The sequence below is a fragment of the Phyllobates terribilis genome, unplaced genomic scaffold (genome assembly GCF_046119375.1).
Source record: "Phyllobates terribilis strain yellow unplaced genomic scaffold, ASM4611937v1 Scaffold_3730__1_contigs__length_71357, whole genome shotgun sequence".
Classification (NCBI taxonomy): Eukaryota; Metazoa; Chordata; class Amphibia; order Anura; family Dendrobatidae; genus Phyllobates; species Phyllobates terribilis.
The window spans coordinates 19,342-35,890 of NW_027366483.1; the positions used below are offsets into that span (position 1 = coordinate 19,342).

Consider the following 16,549-nt stretch of genomic DNA (forward strand, 5'->3'; position numbering starts at 1 on the left):
GGTGTTATACAGACTTTTGTAGTATTTTGCTGAACAGCTCTGTATTTCAGGAGAGTCTGAAGTATAGACTGCTAGGTATTTTGATGTCTTTTTTTGGTTGTTGTGTGGATTTTTTTTCTCTGCTGCTGTTCTTTCTTTTTTACTTTCTTGGTTTTTTATCACAGTATTTCTTCATTTGTTTGTCCTGCTCCTAATCCAGTCAGACCCAGTCCAGTTCTTTCTATCTTCAACCTTTACGTTCATGCTTTGTTGCTATCCTTAACCAATTCCTTCCTTTTTTCAAGCATTTATTCTTTTCCTATCTCTTTTTTAGGTAGACTATTGCATTTACAGTCATTTTTTGTTTCATTGTTTGTCTTTTTAGTTGTGTTATTAATAGTTTGCAGTGTTAATAATATTTATTTCCCTTTCTTTATTAATCCTATAATGTGTCCACTTTGTTTAGCCTGTTTTTTTTATTTTTTCACGTGTTCTTTCCTTTTTTTCTTTTTTTTCACAGAGTTGTACTCTAACTATATTTTCCAATGTCTTTTGTTTTTCCCCGCTTAGTCTTTAGACCGGCCCGAATGTGCAATTCGGTTTGGTTTCCCGGTTGATAATTTTTCTTCTCTTGCATTCCATTTTCCTTGCGGAATAAGTGGTTGTCTGCTTCATTTGTTGTGATTGTTTTTCATGTTTGTTGTAATTGAGTGTTACAGATTCTTCGCTGTCGTGTTTTTTCGGCCGTTTTCAATGCGTGGTTTATAGATCATATGTGTACCCATATGATCCCGTGTTCCGTCAATTGTTGAATAATTTATATTTTCCACTCTCTTAGTTTCTTTAATTTGTTTATGGTTTTGGTTTTGTATTTTATGGGTTCTCTATTTCTATCTACTTTGCTGGTTTCCCTTTTTTTTTGGTTTCTGTTTTGAACTGTGTGATTTTGTGTTTGTGTTTTATGTATTCACCTAATTAAACCGAACTGTGTTTCCACAAAATTATGTTTGATGTCAAATGCAGAACACATTTTGTACATTTTTCTCTCGTTCTTTTCCCTGTAGTTATTATCGTGCAATTCGTCGTCTTTCAGCGCCTATGTTCGTTCTTCTTCCTTTATTTTTCCATCTACAACGAAACTGCTGCGAAATTCCTTCCGTCCTTTAGTGTTTCATGTATTGTTATTCTTTATATTTTTTTGCCCCCTTTATTCGACAACGTTGTATTTGCTTCAGTTATTGTTTCTAATGTGGTCTGCCCGGTTTGTCTTTTTTCGTTTAAGCTTTGTTGCACTTTGATCTGTTGTGAACTCCAATTATGTTTCATCCTTTTTGTTTGTTTTTTGATTCTTCACTGGTACGATCTTTTTTTCTGTTAAATTTTTCATTACATTCAGCCGAACAATGTAGAATTACTGCACAAAAAATGATTTGCAGTCTTCTCCCAGTTGGTTCCTTTCACCCTCCTGTTTCACCAGCTCCTAATACAGTCAGACTCCGTCCAGTTCATTATAGTTTCACCTGTCCCCCAACTCAAGATAAGCCTACTATTAAACTCATTTGATTTGTTGAACAAATCATACATTACGAAACAATTCTGTTTACCTTTACTATTTATACCATTGTGCATAAGAACCTCTGTAGATCTGTCTGTCACCATCCAGGTTTTGGTTTCCTCTTTCATCTGCAGAATGGATTATATGATCCATTAGTCACTATCTTATTTCCATTTTACTGCAAAGATCCCCCGTTTGAAAACCCCCTCCTTTGCAGAATAAGTCGACATGCAGTTTATACCCTGTTCAATATCAGTAAGTTTTTTGAACCCTTAACTCGACAGTGCTGAATTTGTGTATGTTTTTTTTTCCCATTATGGATCCTTTTTTCTGAGTTTTGTTCATGTCTTTTGTAATTGGGGGTTTATAGAATATTCTCTGTCTCGTTTTTCTTACGTTATTGTCGTGGTTTTTGTAGATCCTATATGTCCCAATCCGATCCCGTGTTCCGTCCTTTGTTGCAAATTGTGGCCTTTTCCCCGTTTTCCGTTTCTCCATTCTGTTGTGTTTGTTTTTATTTAATTCTCTTTGTTGCTCATGTACATGTATTATGCTGGTTTCCCCCTTTTTATTTTTGGGGTTCTGTATTGAAATGTGTTATTGTGGCTTTGTGTTTTTTTTATGCATTAAATTAAATTTTCCCTGTACCGAACTATTGTTTACCTAAATTTGGTTTGATGTCAAATGCAGAATACATTTGATAATCTTTTCACAGGTTTTTTCCCTGTAGTTGCTATCGTGCCATTCTTCATCTTTCAGCGCCTCAGTTCGATCTTCTTCCTTTATTCTTCCATCTACACGAAACTCTAGCGATATTCCTTCCGTCCTTTATTGTGTCATGTACTGCGTTTCTTTAAAGAGTTTAGAACCCATAAATCGACAGCGTTGCATTTTTATTATTTATTGTTTCTTATGTGGGCTGCCAGGTTTCTCTGTTTTCCTTTTAGCTTTTTTGTAATCTGATCTGTTGCGAGCTTCATTTATGTTTCATACTTTATGTTCATGATTTGTTGCGATCCTTAACAAATTCATTCCTTTCTTCAACCATTTATTCTTGTCCTAGCTCTTTTTAAGGTCGACTATAGCATTTACAGTCATTGTTGTTTTAATTGTTTGTCTTTTTAGCTGTGTCATTAATTGTTTTCAGAGTTAATCCTTTTTTTTCCTTTCTTTTACTAATCCCGTAATGTGTCCACTTTGTTTAGCTTGTTGTCCCTTTTTTACCTGTTATTTCCCTTTTTTACATGTTTCTGTTGTGTTCTTATCTTGACGTTTCATCTGTGTTCACTTAAAGCAACACTCTTTTTGAATAACACTGCTTGTTATGTTATTAGATTAATTATTGAGTTGGTTGATTTTGTTGTGCCTATTTAGTACCCCTTTTTTTTCCACGTACCAATCAGATCGATGTTGTATGTTTTTATATTTTCCCTCCATAGTTTAGTGTTTAGTAGTCGATTATGTCTTTCACATTACCTTGTCCACGCTTATATTATTGGTTTTATTTTTATTTTTTTAACTATTGTTTGAATCTGTGTAAACAGTCAATCACTCACAAATATTTAATGTGCATAGTGATTCAAAAGAATGAATACAGCAATGAAGCAACAACATAATTTTTAAAACCAGTATTCCCATCCTAAACCATTGTTGGCTGCTCAATTCCATGTTGTTTTTCCGGTCAAGCAGTCCTCTACCAATCCTCATGCCAGGTGCGTTCTGTCTGTCATTAAATCTATTTAATTAAAGACTCAATCATCCATGTTTTTATATATGTATTGAATTAATGTTTTTTACCTGTTTTGGGTTGTTCAGTTTGTTGAATGCCTCCTTGAAAACAATGTTCATCGTGTAGTTTTCTTTTTGTTCTCCTCCCGGTAGCAACATAATCTTTAATCCTTTTGGGTTTGTGACCCTTGAAATTGCAACGTATAATTGTCCGTGACAGAACACCGGTTTAGGTAGATATAATCCAACATAGTTAAGTGATTGGCCCTGACTCTTATTTATTGTCATTGCGAAGCATGGTTTGACCGGGAATTGCCTTCTCTTCATTATGAACGACCATTTTAATTGTGGTGATGTTAGTGCGATTTTAGGTAATAACACTCTATTTCCGGCGCTGCTTCCTGTGATTATTTCTGCTTCGATCACCCACTGTCCCAGTTATTATTATTAGCCTTGTTCCGTTGCATAATCCCTTTGCCGGGTTGACATTCCTTAAGAGCATTACCGGCATTCCTTTCTTCAGTTTAAGTAGGTGGCGTGGCATTCTTGTCCATTCAAATTCAGAATTAGTTTTTTTTTGGCTTATTTATGGATTTTATTTTGGTACCTGCGAACTCTAGCGTGTTTAGAAACTCTACTGGGAACATTCTTTACTGATCCTCGCCGTCTGTTGATGCCATACATACATCATCAAAGCTTATATATGTTTTCACCTCCCCCTTTATCATCTCAAACATTTCGTCATTTATTCTTTCGGCATCTTCATTTAGCGGTGTTAATATTGCCCTTTCTTTGAGGTATTGATGATCTGTGATCCTTTCTTTGAATCGTGGGTAGATTTCGTGTATTAGTTCCTGTACGGGGTTCTTTGACGTCTTAATCAAGTATTCGTTTGGTATTTCAATCCAGGTTGCCTCGTCCTCATTTTCCAGTTGTATTTCCTTTGCCTTCCCTTCCCCTATTTGCCTAATCCACTCGTTGAATTCCTGTTTCGCTACATCAGTTTCACCGTTTGCATTTGTTTCTTTTACCCTCATGCTTCTTGTGAGTATTAGGACCTCGCATTGGTCCCATAATGGTGAGTTGTTTATTGCCACATCCACTATCTCTTGCCTTCTCCCCTTTGTAATTACCGGTAGTATCTGACGAAAATCACCACCCAAGAGTACTGTTATTCCACCAAATAATCTATTCCTATTTGTGATATGGTTGATGCCCATAATATTCTGCAGTGTCCTATTGAGTGCCTCAAATGCGAAACGGTGTGTCATTGGTGCCTCATCCCATATAATTAGCTCCACTTTGTGCATAAGTTTTGCTAGGTCTGAATTCTGGCTGATTCCACATGTACTGTCCTCCATTAGCTCTAGTGGGATCATGAATCTACTGTGTGCTGTTCTCCCTCCCGTTAGAAGTAGCGCTGCAATTCCTGTAATATTGAATTTCAATTTTGATTGTCAGTTTTTTTCCGATCTTTATAATTTTTTTGTAGCTTTGATACATTATGGATCTGAATTCTTACCCGATGATGCTACGGCTAGTACTATTTTCCCCTCCGATCTCATCCTCGCCATTATTGTTCTGTAAAGGTATGTCTTTCCCGTCCCACCTGCTCCGTATACAAAGTACATTCCGTCTTTCTTTTCCATCACGTCTCCTATAATCTTGTCGTAAATCAGTTTCTGTTGTTCGTTTTGATTGACCACCCATTTGGCATGTATTGTCTCCATTTCCCTTGTGTTGTATGAAAGCTCTTCCCGTATTAGCCTATTTTCCATTTCATTTAGTATCGAGTTGTCTGGTGTTGGCAGGTCTGGATAGTCTTCTAGCTTTTTTCCATGTTTTGCTAGAATATCCTCAATGTGAATCAGGCAGTACGTTTTCTGTTGTTTCTCACTCAGATGTAGTCCCGGGATTCTAAATTGCCTTCTCTTTAGGTATAAGCTGTCTTCTGATAACACTTCCCAATTCTCGTCCCATAGTTTTCGTGGTGTTGACACGTCACAGAAGAGTAGGATTGTGACAAACAACTCCCTTAATTGTTTTCCCGTAGCCCACACTTTTGCCTCCTTGATAGCATCTGTCCATTCTGCATCATCATTCAGCATTCCACGTGCATAACATGCTTGTCTGTATGTGATGTAGATGACTCCGTTTACTGTCCTTATGTCTTCAAACGATTCGGCACCCCTTACCACGTTTAGTAGCATTCTTAGATAGTATTTCTCTCCTCCGGCCGTGTGGCAGTAGAAAATTCTCCCAATTGGTTTTTGGCACACACGGGCTCCCCATCGTCTTTCCTTCATGTGCCACACATAGTTGTTTGCCACCTCTGCATAAGTATACTTCCTTTCACTTTGGTCTCCTTTATTCAGGTTCAGCCATTCCGTGAACATCGTTTTCTTGTTGGTTGCACGACCTATTGTGTTTGTTAGTGATTCTGTGTCCGTGATTGTTACTGTATTCTGCCCTTCCAAGTGGAACGATAGTCTGATCACCGCTGGCCATGAGATGTCGAATCCATATATTCGCCATATTACCTCACATGCCGAAATAAATCTACACATCAAGTATTGTTTAATCTCATCCATTCCGTTTCGACCAACCGCTTTGTCATGACCTTCTTTATCACTAGTTTCTATAAACTCAATCGTTGCCCGGTCCGGTCCTTTGCTTATGTACTTGAACAGGTACTTGATCGCCCTTGATTGGTTGCACCATTCAACGTTTATGTGGGCATCGTACTTTAGTAGCAAGTATCGGTTGTAGGGCACCACATAACGGTTGTCTAGTTTTGCATTTCCCTTTTTGATATTTCTGCCATTGTTTCTTCTCCGGTACACCGGGAATCCCACTTGGTCAAGTGTTGTTTCCCTGTAAAATTGCTTAGGGAAGTGTTTGCTGCATTGTTCATTGTTCATGCATGGTGCGTGTTTGTTATTCTCACCACATGGACCGTGAACCATGTGGTCCTTTACGACACGATAAGCTTCCGGGTCATTCTCCTCACACGGTATTTCAGCACATATGAAGTCGTCTACTTCTTTTCCCATCTTAACCTGGTTGGCGTCGTTTATCCATATTAGAATATGCGCATGTGGAAGTCCCCTCTTCTGAAACTCAATAGTGTATATGGCTGCAATAAAACATAGTGATATGTTTAGTTTCCGTATTAGTATAATTCCCTATTTCCTATCCTTTAGTATTGATTCTATTCTTCTTTTCCTTTTCTATTTGACTTTGAAACTTGTATCATGTTTTCCAAGGTGTCATTGTTTCTTTTGCTCATGTTTTTAAATCGGATGTAATGTTTAAGACAATGATTACCTGCTTTGATCTTCCCAAATACCTCCTTATTCTTAATGTCGTCCATGAACTGCCCTAATTTGAGCCTGAACAGTCTTGTCATCATCTCTGGCCTGTCGTTTGCCGTCATCCATGGAATGTCGTGGATGACCTCCATCATTTCTGGCCATTTTGGATTAGCTGTCATTGTTATGAATAACGACGGGTTACCGTATGCCCTACATAGAGCCATAGCATCTTGATAATTTTGTGCCATATATCGTGGACTCCCTGTGAATGTTGTCGGTAGTATTATTCTTTTCCTGACAGATGTTGCATCTGTATCTCCCCTTACTACTGCATCATAGATGTTATTGTAAAGGTCTGCACGCAGCTCCTTTTGGTTGAAACATATCCATCCTAGCCTTTGTTCTTCTATTGCTGTGTAAGCATCTACATTGTATTGGTGTAGCAATCTCCCTGCTTGTATTAGCGTCCCTCCTTCATTACACTGTTGTTGTAGCCTATAACAATAGTATTCTTTCATTTTCATGTACCCTGTTTTGGTTTTTCTTGTGCCCCCATCCTGCTGGTACTCAATCTTTTCGTTAAAACCGTCTTCTCCGTGTGGGAATAGTAGTGGATATTGTAGTGCCATGTATAGTGGGTGTAGTTCAGATATCCTTTTTGGAACACCACTCTTGCTTTCAACATATACATCCCTTGGTGCGTTGCTCTATCCTAAATCCCCTATTATTAGACCCGCTACTTCTGGCATTTTTGGCGCGGTATATTGCTGCATTTGTTTTGATCGATGTCCAATCAATCTGATTTTGAAATCTAATTCGTGATTCTGTCTTGCCCACTCCCTTGCCATCCTAAATACTTTGGCTGCAACGCTATGTTTGTCTAGCATTTCGATCAGCCCTTTCACGATTTTAGGATCGACATCTGTGTCTTGAAGTTTCATACACCCCATCCGCTGCTGCACTTCTCCCTCCGTGTCATAGAAGTATAATTGGGCATAAAGTGGTGGTGTTCCTTCTTCCGGTATGAGACTGCCAATTTTGTGGTAGTTCTGGCCGTTTATTCGGAAAGTGTACGGCCCCCTAGTTTTGTTTATTTTGTCGTCTATATTGGCACCGAAGGATGTGAATGCAAACATGCTATGGTATATGCGTATTTTTTCCGGAAATTATCAGCATCTTTATTCGTACCCGATAGTAGCCGTGTCAAAGGTTGAGGTGTTCCTGGTATGAGAGGTAGCTTTACCCTTCCTTCCTTGCAGCATAATGGGAATCGCGGGTTTTTTTGGGCGTGTCTTTTACTCTTTCCTCCACCCACATTGTTGCACGACATTTGGTACATTCTGTTGTTGGTGTCTCCAGCTTTTTGTAAGCAATGTTTTCCCCTGTTGACATTTGAATTATTTTTTTTAATCCAATTCTGCAGTCTTTATTGAGAAACAATCATGTTTTTCCTTACTTACTATTTGCGTTAGATGCCGGTATTACATTCCTCTTTTGTATCAATCTAACAGGTTGCGTTATTCGCCCTGTTTTCACATAGAATAATTGTCAGTATTTATACATTTTAATAACAGACTGCATAATTAAATTGTTGTTTGTTTTTTAGTTAAATTTAAGTTTATTGTTTCTACCTGTTTTTGTTAGGTTGAGCCCGCAGAATGTGTGCTGATTTCCGTGAACATCAGTGTGGGTGGCTGTTCTGATGTGCAATGGAAGCTGGAACCCCCCAAAGTCAGTGCATTCAACTGCATATAAGTTAAGTATTGTTTTTGATCAAATTTTTTTAAATTTATTTCAAGTATACTGTTTTACGCCTAATTCTAGGATTCAATTTACTATATTTTATTCTGCTGTTTGTACATTATCCTGTTTTTCAGTTTCATTTGCATCTAATGCGTTTGTTGAAAGTCCCCATTGAGTTTCTATCAACATTGCGTTTCATATGTTGTTTGCTGATTCTGATGTGAAGGTATTAAGTGATTTGCTGTGCATTCCTGAATTAATTATCTTAGCCAGCACATGTTGCCCTTTCTAACTCTGTGCGTATGTTTGTCATATGTTGAAATTGTTGGCCGACACCCTTTCTTTTTTTTATCCCTGACAATGTAAGCAGAAGGGGGACGAGTAAGATGAACTTAGCTTCATTGGACAGTAGGCTAAAATTTCCTATTTTCTGTTATATATTTGGTATTATACAGACTTTTGAAGTATTTTGCTGAACAACTCTGTATTTCAGGAGAGTTTGAAGTATAGACTGCTGGGTATTTTGATGTCTTTTTTTTGGTTGTTGTGTGTTTTTTTTCTCAGCTGTAGTTCTTTGTTTTTAACTTTATTGGTTTTTTTTATCATAGTATTTCTTAATTTGTTTGTCCAACTCCTAATCCACTCAGATCTAGTCCAGTACTTTATATCTTCATCCTTTACGTTCATGCTTTGTTGCTATCATTAACCAATTCCTTCCTTTTTTCTAGCATTTATTTTTATCCTATCTCTTTTTTAGGTAGACTATTGCATTTACAGTCATTTTTTGTTTCATTGTTTGTCTTTTTAGTTGTGTTATTAATTGTTTGCAGTGTTAATCATATTTTTTCCCTTTCTTTTACTAATCCTGTAATGTGTCCACTTTGTTTAGCATGTTTTTTCTTTTTTACCTGTTCTTTCCTTTTTTCGCAGAGTTGTAGTCTAGCTATATTTTCCAATGTCTTTTGTTTTTTCCCAGCCAAATCTTTAGACCGTCCCGTACGTGCAATTCGGTTGGTTTCCCGGTTGATAATTTTTTTCTCTTGCATTCCGTTTTCCTTGCGGAATAAGTGGTTGTCTGCTTCATTTGTTGTGAGTGTTTTTCATGTATGTTGTAATTGAGTGTTACATATTCTTCATTGTCTTGTTTTTTTGGCCGTTTTCGATGCGTGGTTTATAAATCATATATGTACCCATATGATTTGTGTCCCTTCAATTGTTGAAAAATTTCCATTTACCACTCTTTCAGTTTCTTTAATCTGTTGTTGGTTTTGGTTTTGTATTTTATGGGTTCTCTATTTCTATCTACTTTGCTGGTTTCCCTTTTTCTTTAGGTTTCTGTTTTGATCTGTGTGATTTTGTGTTTGTGTTTTAGGTATACACCTAATTAAATCTACCCTTTACCGATCTTTGTTTCAACAAAATTATGTTACATGTCAAATGCAGAACACATTTGGTACATTTTCCTCTCATTCTTTTCCAGTAGTTCTTATCGTGCAATTCTTCATCTTTCAGCGCCTCTTTATACTACTATACATCCCTATATTATGATGCTTCAATATGAGCATCATAATGTGTTCAATATTGGGACTGTTAAATCATTACCTTTTTTATTGCGTTTGCTTCTCCTATATTATGATGCTTCAATATTTCCCAGAAGGTAAATGTTTGCATTCTAATACACAAATTGTTCCAAAACACTGTTTCTTGTTAATCTAATCTGAGCATCTACTATTCTTCTAATAAAGTTGTAAAGTTGTAAACTTAACTTCAAGATTTTAATTTGTGCAATGACGGATATATATATTTCTTTACTTGTCTCTTCCCGTGCTCTTTTCCTCCCCATATGTTAGATGTAGATAGTGATGATGTTGGTGTGTGTTTGTGTGACTTTTTCCCTTCTTCGTTGTTCACCTCTTTCTTCTCTTTCTTCCAGCCTCTGTTTTTTTTTTGGAGTTTTTTTTGGGAATGTTTTTTTTATCGTTGTCTATGTTTTTCAACCATCCCCTCACAAATAACACACATTACTTTGAATGCACTAACTTCTGTTTGGGTAACTTCTTTTGGCCTTTTGTTGACTTGTCTTTGAAACCACCTACTCATAAAATGTTGTTATAACAAAGGCACATTTACTTTTTCAAGAACAGCTTTTTTGAGTACCATATTTGGGCTAACCTAAAGTATACATTTAGATAGTAAGATTAGGTTGTCTAATTTATACTTTTAAACTAAATATCCCTGCAACAATAAGATTTCAATTGTTGTAGTATCAAAGGTGAAAATAGCACCATTCGTAAGGCTTGGAGAGTCCTTGCTGTACAATAATAATATCATATGACATACTAAAATTAGCTGGACTCTCAGGGAATGTAAATACTTGTTGTTCTCTTTAAAGTTTAAACCAAGTTTAAACCAATTCCTTGTATTCTTATTTTATAATTATTTTATCAGATAACTATAGCAATCTCATTTTGTTTTAACAGCCTTAAACGCATTAGATAGCCTGCCAGAGGACACCTGTGCAAGCACCTTCAGGTTAGTGTATTCTGTTCTATAGACATGATACCTAAAAGTGTCTACATTCTGTAATTCATTTTCTACTCCATGCATATTTATGTTACTTTTCTTGAGTTTTCAGTTTTGATTCAACTCTTATTTCATTGAGCAGCAAATTAAGTACATTATATAGACATTATTTTATGATGGAAACTCAATCTCATACCAGTTTTAAGAGTTTTTTTAAATTATGCTTTGTAATTGAGTTTATATGATTTTTCTTCAATCTGAAATGAAATAGAGTTTTAATAGGTCAAAGATTAAATTAAGAAAATTATCCTGAAGTTGTAAAAAAGGTGGTATAATGTCTCACCTTTAATTTGAGGTTTTTTTGGGGATCTTTGGTTTGACTCCAATTGGTTTGACTCAAATTCAAACTAAAAAAGGTATCTATATTTTGAATGGGATGAAAAACTGAAATTGGAGAAACAATTTTTCCAAATCACCATTGATTGCTTTGTTGTTAAATTAAGAGGCTAAGTTTCAACCATTTAATTTAGTCAAAGTTATTCTAAAATAACATGTATTTATATAGAGAGAATATTAAACTACTTTAAGTTACTGAATTTTTTGGTTGAACGGAGGCTAAATCCTATATCCAAAATCAAAAAATTGCACTAATAATATAGTAATGGAGTATACCATTATTCGGTTCTAAAACATTCTAAGTTGAAGAATAAAAGAGACTTTATGTTTAGTTTTTAAAGCATATAGAATAACTGGGACAATGCTAACTCATTCTCTGGACAGTTTAAGTAAATGGACATTTGATGCTATATAAATTTGAATTTCCAAATGCACATTTGATTGGCAATTAACTCATTCTCTGGATAGTTGAAGTAAAACAGACTGAATAAGCCTTCCTAGTGACTTTAATTTCTTCTGTACAAATTACTGAACCACAGTACATCATTTCAATAATGGCAACGTCAGATATTCACTCAATATGTTATGTGGTCCAAACAAAAGTGAAGTGAAAATTTCAACAGCACTGCCAGTGCAGTGATAGTGAGGAGTACAATAAGAAGGTTGAGGGAGCAGACTGAGAGTTAGGCAGAACGATCAGGTTGTTTGGTTCTTGTAGTTTTATAGTTTGGCATCTTTCCATTGTACTGAATACATTTCTATCCGGATTTGCAGTGGCAATTTTTGATTGATGGGTTATTGTTGCAATCTGAAGTTCAATGTTATAATGAGAGATGAATTGGAATGTTTTTCCATCATTTTGGGCTTTACACCAGCTCATTGTTATATTATATATGGAGTATTCTATTGATTGAGCATTGAGCCAAGGTAGAATAGCTAATGCCAATATGCCACTGCTGAGTGTCTCCTGGTTAAGCTTCGTATAATCTAATCTTTACTCACATATAACTTCAAATTGGCCATGGTTAGTCATTTTTGCTCCATTTCGTTGAAGGTTTAAGTGTAGGTATTCTTTGAAATGTTAGTATATGCTGAAAGCGGTAGTTAAGTATCTAGTTAGGGTTATTAGATAAATACTGAAAATAAGGTCTCTTACGTGCTCATTTGGTATCCTACCTAGGCGCATATATCCGAATTTGGAATATGCGCAATCCGAAATCTGATTTGAAACATCCGATCGATTTAGAAAATCTGAAATAAAACAACCAGAGGCTTACTACGGTTGATCAGTCATTTAAGACTGGACGTTATCTAGTTCCACCCGATTAACTGATGTTTGTGTAAACATCTAACGTGATAAGAGTATCGAGAACGACTTATCAAAAGTGTTACAAAAAGTTTCAGTGATATGCGCTTAGATTGTCTTTATAGAAGAGAGAGACCGTTGTCTTGAGAGGCAAGCACAAGCTACAGGAAAAATAGTCCCTCCCGTTTATTGTGAGAAGACTTTTGTGCGGTGGATAAATGTACCTATTTTGGCAGCCTATTTGTATGGAAAGCATGCCGATTCTTGTTCCTTTACTTTTAATCAAGGTCCGAGTGAAGCAAGCAAAGCTAGCCCCACATTGAAGGAGAAAGAGGGTTGCAATTGAATTAGACTACCAAAAGGATGTGGGGGAGAATTGCTAAAGGTTCCATTTTTAATTCCTCTTTAACGGTTAACTCAAGGGATTCTCTATTTTCAAGGTAACAACTACGGCTGAAGCCTTAGTTTTTTCTAGTGGTGGAGGAAAGGAGGAAGTCATTATGTTTAATTCAAATAATTGTTCGGATTAGTCTCGTAGTGTCACTAAAAGAATTAAAGAAATTCCAGCGATACTAATAAACCATTCAGGAATTTAGAGGATTCGTAATAGAAATTTAAAAACTCAATGAGATTTCCAAAATAGTCATATAATTACATTTTCAATCTTATTAGTATTGGAGTTGTATATAATACAACATTTAGTAATAAAAGTGTTGATAATATTTCAGAAGTCTATGAAACACTTTTCAGATTTCTAGTGGTGGAGGAAAGGAGGAAGTGATTATGTTTAATTCAAATAATTGTTTGGATTAGTCTCGTAGTGGCACTAACAGAATTAAAGAAATTCCAGCGATACTAATAAAGCATTCAGGAATTTAGAGGATTCGTAATAGAAATTTAAAAACTCAATGAGATTTCCAAAATAGTCATATAATTACATTTTCAATCTTATTAGTATTGGAGTTGTATATAATACAACATTTAGTAATAAAAGTGTTCATAATATTTCAGAAGTCTATGAAACACTTTTTAGAATTAAAGGATAAGATAAAGGATATGTCAAATGAAATGGACATTTGATTGGCAATTAAGTATCTTGAATTTGCAAATACCTAAATGAGATTGAAACGTAATTCTAAACCGTGACAATAGATTATTAAAACTAAAAAGTGTTAAAGATAACATTAATAAATAACATAGGAGAGTGAGTTGTATCTCGTATTTATGTATACGAAATTGAAAACTCAACTTAAGCTTAAACTGAGAAAAAGGAATTGAAACATGTTCACTCTTCCTCAATTAGGTTGGTAACACTCTTTCGTTTCACCCCGACTACGCTCTTTTCAACTTCATCCCTGCACATAAACAATGGGTGTGGTATAAATAATATGCCTATAAAATATTATTTTAGTAAAAAGCATTAATGGTAAGAACAAATTAAGTAGTTTTACAATTAAAAGTGGTGAAAATGTGGACTTACATTGAGATATAATAATAGACTTGATTTTATGGGCATATTAATCAAGGTGTGTGTTGTTGTAAAAGTTGTAGGTGATTCTTGACAAAGGGGTAAATAGTGTAATGTCTTTAAATAGGTAAATGATGTCTATGAATTCACCCTCTCAGATTTGATGGCTCAGCAATGGACTCAGACAGCACAGATGTGTCAGCTTGGACATTGCAAACATCAGTTAGTAAGCCTCCAGTACTTGGCCCACTTGTGCCATTTTCAACATTGTTGTTCAGTTGTGCATCCTGTTCATAGTAAAAGAGTAACTCTATATCATAAATGATACACACCCACATATGTATTATTATAGATAACATACAAATAAACAAAACGGAATATGAGAAATAACTTCCATGTCCAACGTGGATACACTGTTGAACTCTACTCACAGTGAATGTCTCATAATGTCCATGGTTGTAATATGTATGGGACTTCATCTCAAACGAATGCTCAGAACCAACGAGGTTTAGTATTTCATTTGGGATCTTGTTTTCTAAAAGACCTTCCTGCAAAGTATGATGCATATGTATGTAAACATAACTGAACTCACTACATGTTTTGTCAATCTATTTTTACAAATAAAAAAACACACACCAACTGGGTCAATCAAGACGGAGGCTTTCTTCTTCAACAAAAACTCTGCAACATCATCAAACACAGTAGCAACCAGGGACGTGCTGTTATCCTGGATTTCGAGTTGTAGGTGGTACCTACAAAACGTGTTTTAAATGGATTAGGTTTACACAACAAAATTATTTATCAAACACTTGGCAAAAACAATTAGAACGCAAAATGAGTGGAGCAAAAAATATGAACAAAACCTAACAAAGCTATTAATTGAAGCTGGATAGCAGTTCTTATAATTGAGAAAATTCCAATAAGTGTAATTGGAATTCAAATTATAAATCAATGTTGCATAGATAATTAGAGCATGGTTCAAAAACCTTATTACTGGAAAGTCACAACGAAGGTCACACGCATCGCACCAGAAATGGTCTTTTTGTGGCTTCACACGTTTACGACAGCCACCTATTCCACATGAATAGTAGTTCCAACTGTCTTGTGGACGCACACCTATGATCTTGACCTTGCAAGTAAGTGTGGCTGACGGCTGTAGAATTGGAGATGTGGTTAACAAAACAAAACTACACATGTAATATGATGAGGACTTATTTTGAAAAAGGCACGATGTACCAATGTTGGATCTTCCTTCTGCGTACGTCCAAGTTGAAGGAGTGTCAGTAGACTGGCTGCATTTGTTGTAGGCAGTATGGCTTTGGCACTGCATGAGTAGAAATCATGTTTAAACATTATAGTATAGTAATGCTTTTAGATTATCAGATTAAACAAACCCAATTAGATGTCGTAATTCAGCAATCCGTGGTATGTTTTCATTGTCAAAAACATCAGTTCTAGATGTACTTGAGAGTTGCAAAACACCTATTTCAGGAGAACACATGAATGATAACGGTTAGAAATGTATGTGTCTGTAACAATTACACATGTCAAAAAGTTTTTTGGTGGATTTGTACAGGAAAATTAATATTGTAGTTAAGATTACATGGTATATTCCAATATGTTTGAAAATGAATAACAAATATAAAAAAGCGTTTCAAATATGAGAATGTGAAAAGACTTCAAGTGGATAAAAGACACAATAAAGCATGGTAAAAAATCAAGGAATGAAGTGGCATAATTTAATTGTACAAACCATTGTAATCTTTTACATTCATTGCTGGTAAAATGATCACATACAGAAAACTTGGATCAAAACAATTGTTGAGTATCTTCGTTGATAAATCACCCCACACGGTTACCTTTATCGTAGCACCACTACAAAAGTGCAAATTTATATCGTTACAAAATAAGGGGACTCCTACATGGTTACTCAAATTGGTATATAATTTGTTTAAAGATGAAACATGTAAGATGAAAAAAGGAAAGGCAAACCTTTCATTTAGTAGGTGGAAATCAAGGAATTGAGAACCATTCTTAGTGGGACAGGCTACACCGACATTAACAACGCGACCAATTACATCTAAAGAGCAAAACAGGTTATTAAGTCATCCAGTAACGTGGCGGTTAATAATATACTCGGATTGAATACCTATTAGATACTAGCTTCCATTCACCGAAATATCAGCAAAAGGCTGAAGAATAAAGGGATAGGTTGAAAACCATCAGGAGGGCATTCCAGCCGGCGGATGATGGTGTTTCCCTCCAGTTGAATCAGGAAAGGGTCGTTACGGCGTACTCTATAGGTTTCTTTGTTATTAGCCAAGGTAAACCTACTAATAGAGTAGATACATCCAACTTCAAGCTTCGGTACAACACAATGTGCAATACTGTTCCTAGCGATACAATGGAGAGCATCACCCCAGAATAGTCACCAATTTCACGTCGAATTAGCAAAATAAAAAAAAATAAAACATGATTTAAGGAAAATGGAGAAAGTATTTTTTAATTTTATACTAAACACAGAAAAATGTAATGCA

General features: G+C 35.6%; 1 pseudogene; it reads right to left on the bottom strand.

Moving 5' to 3' along the window:
* Positions 1–1,449: 1,449 nt before the first annotated feature.
* LOC141248517 (uncharacterized) lies at positions 1,450–7,736 on the bottom strand (annotated as a pseudogene).
* Between the last annotated feature and the right edge of the window lie 8,813 nt (positions 7,737–16,549).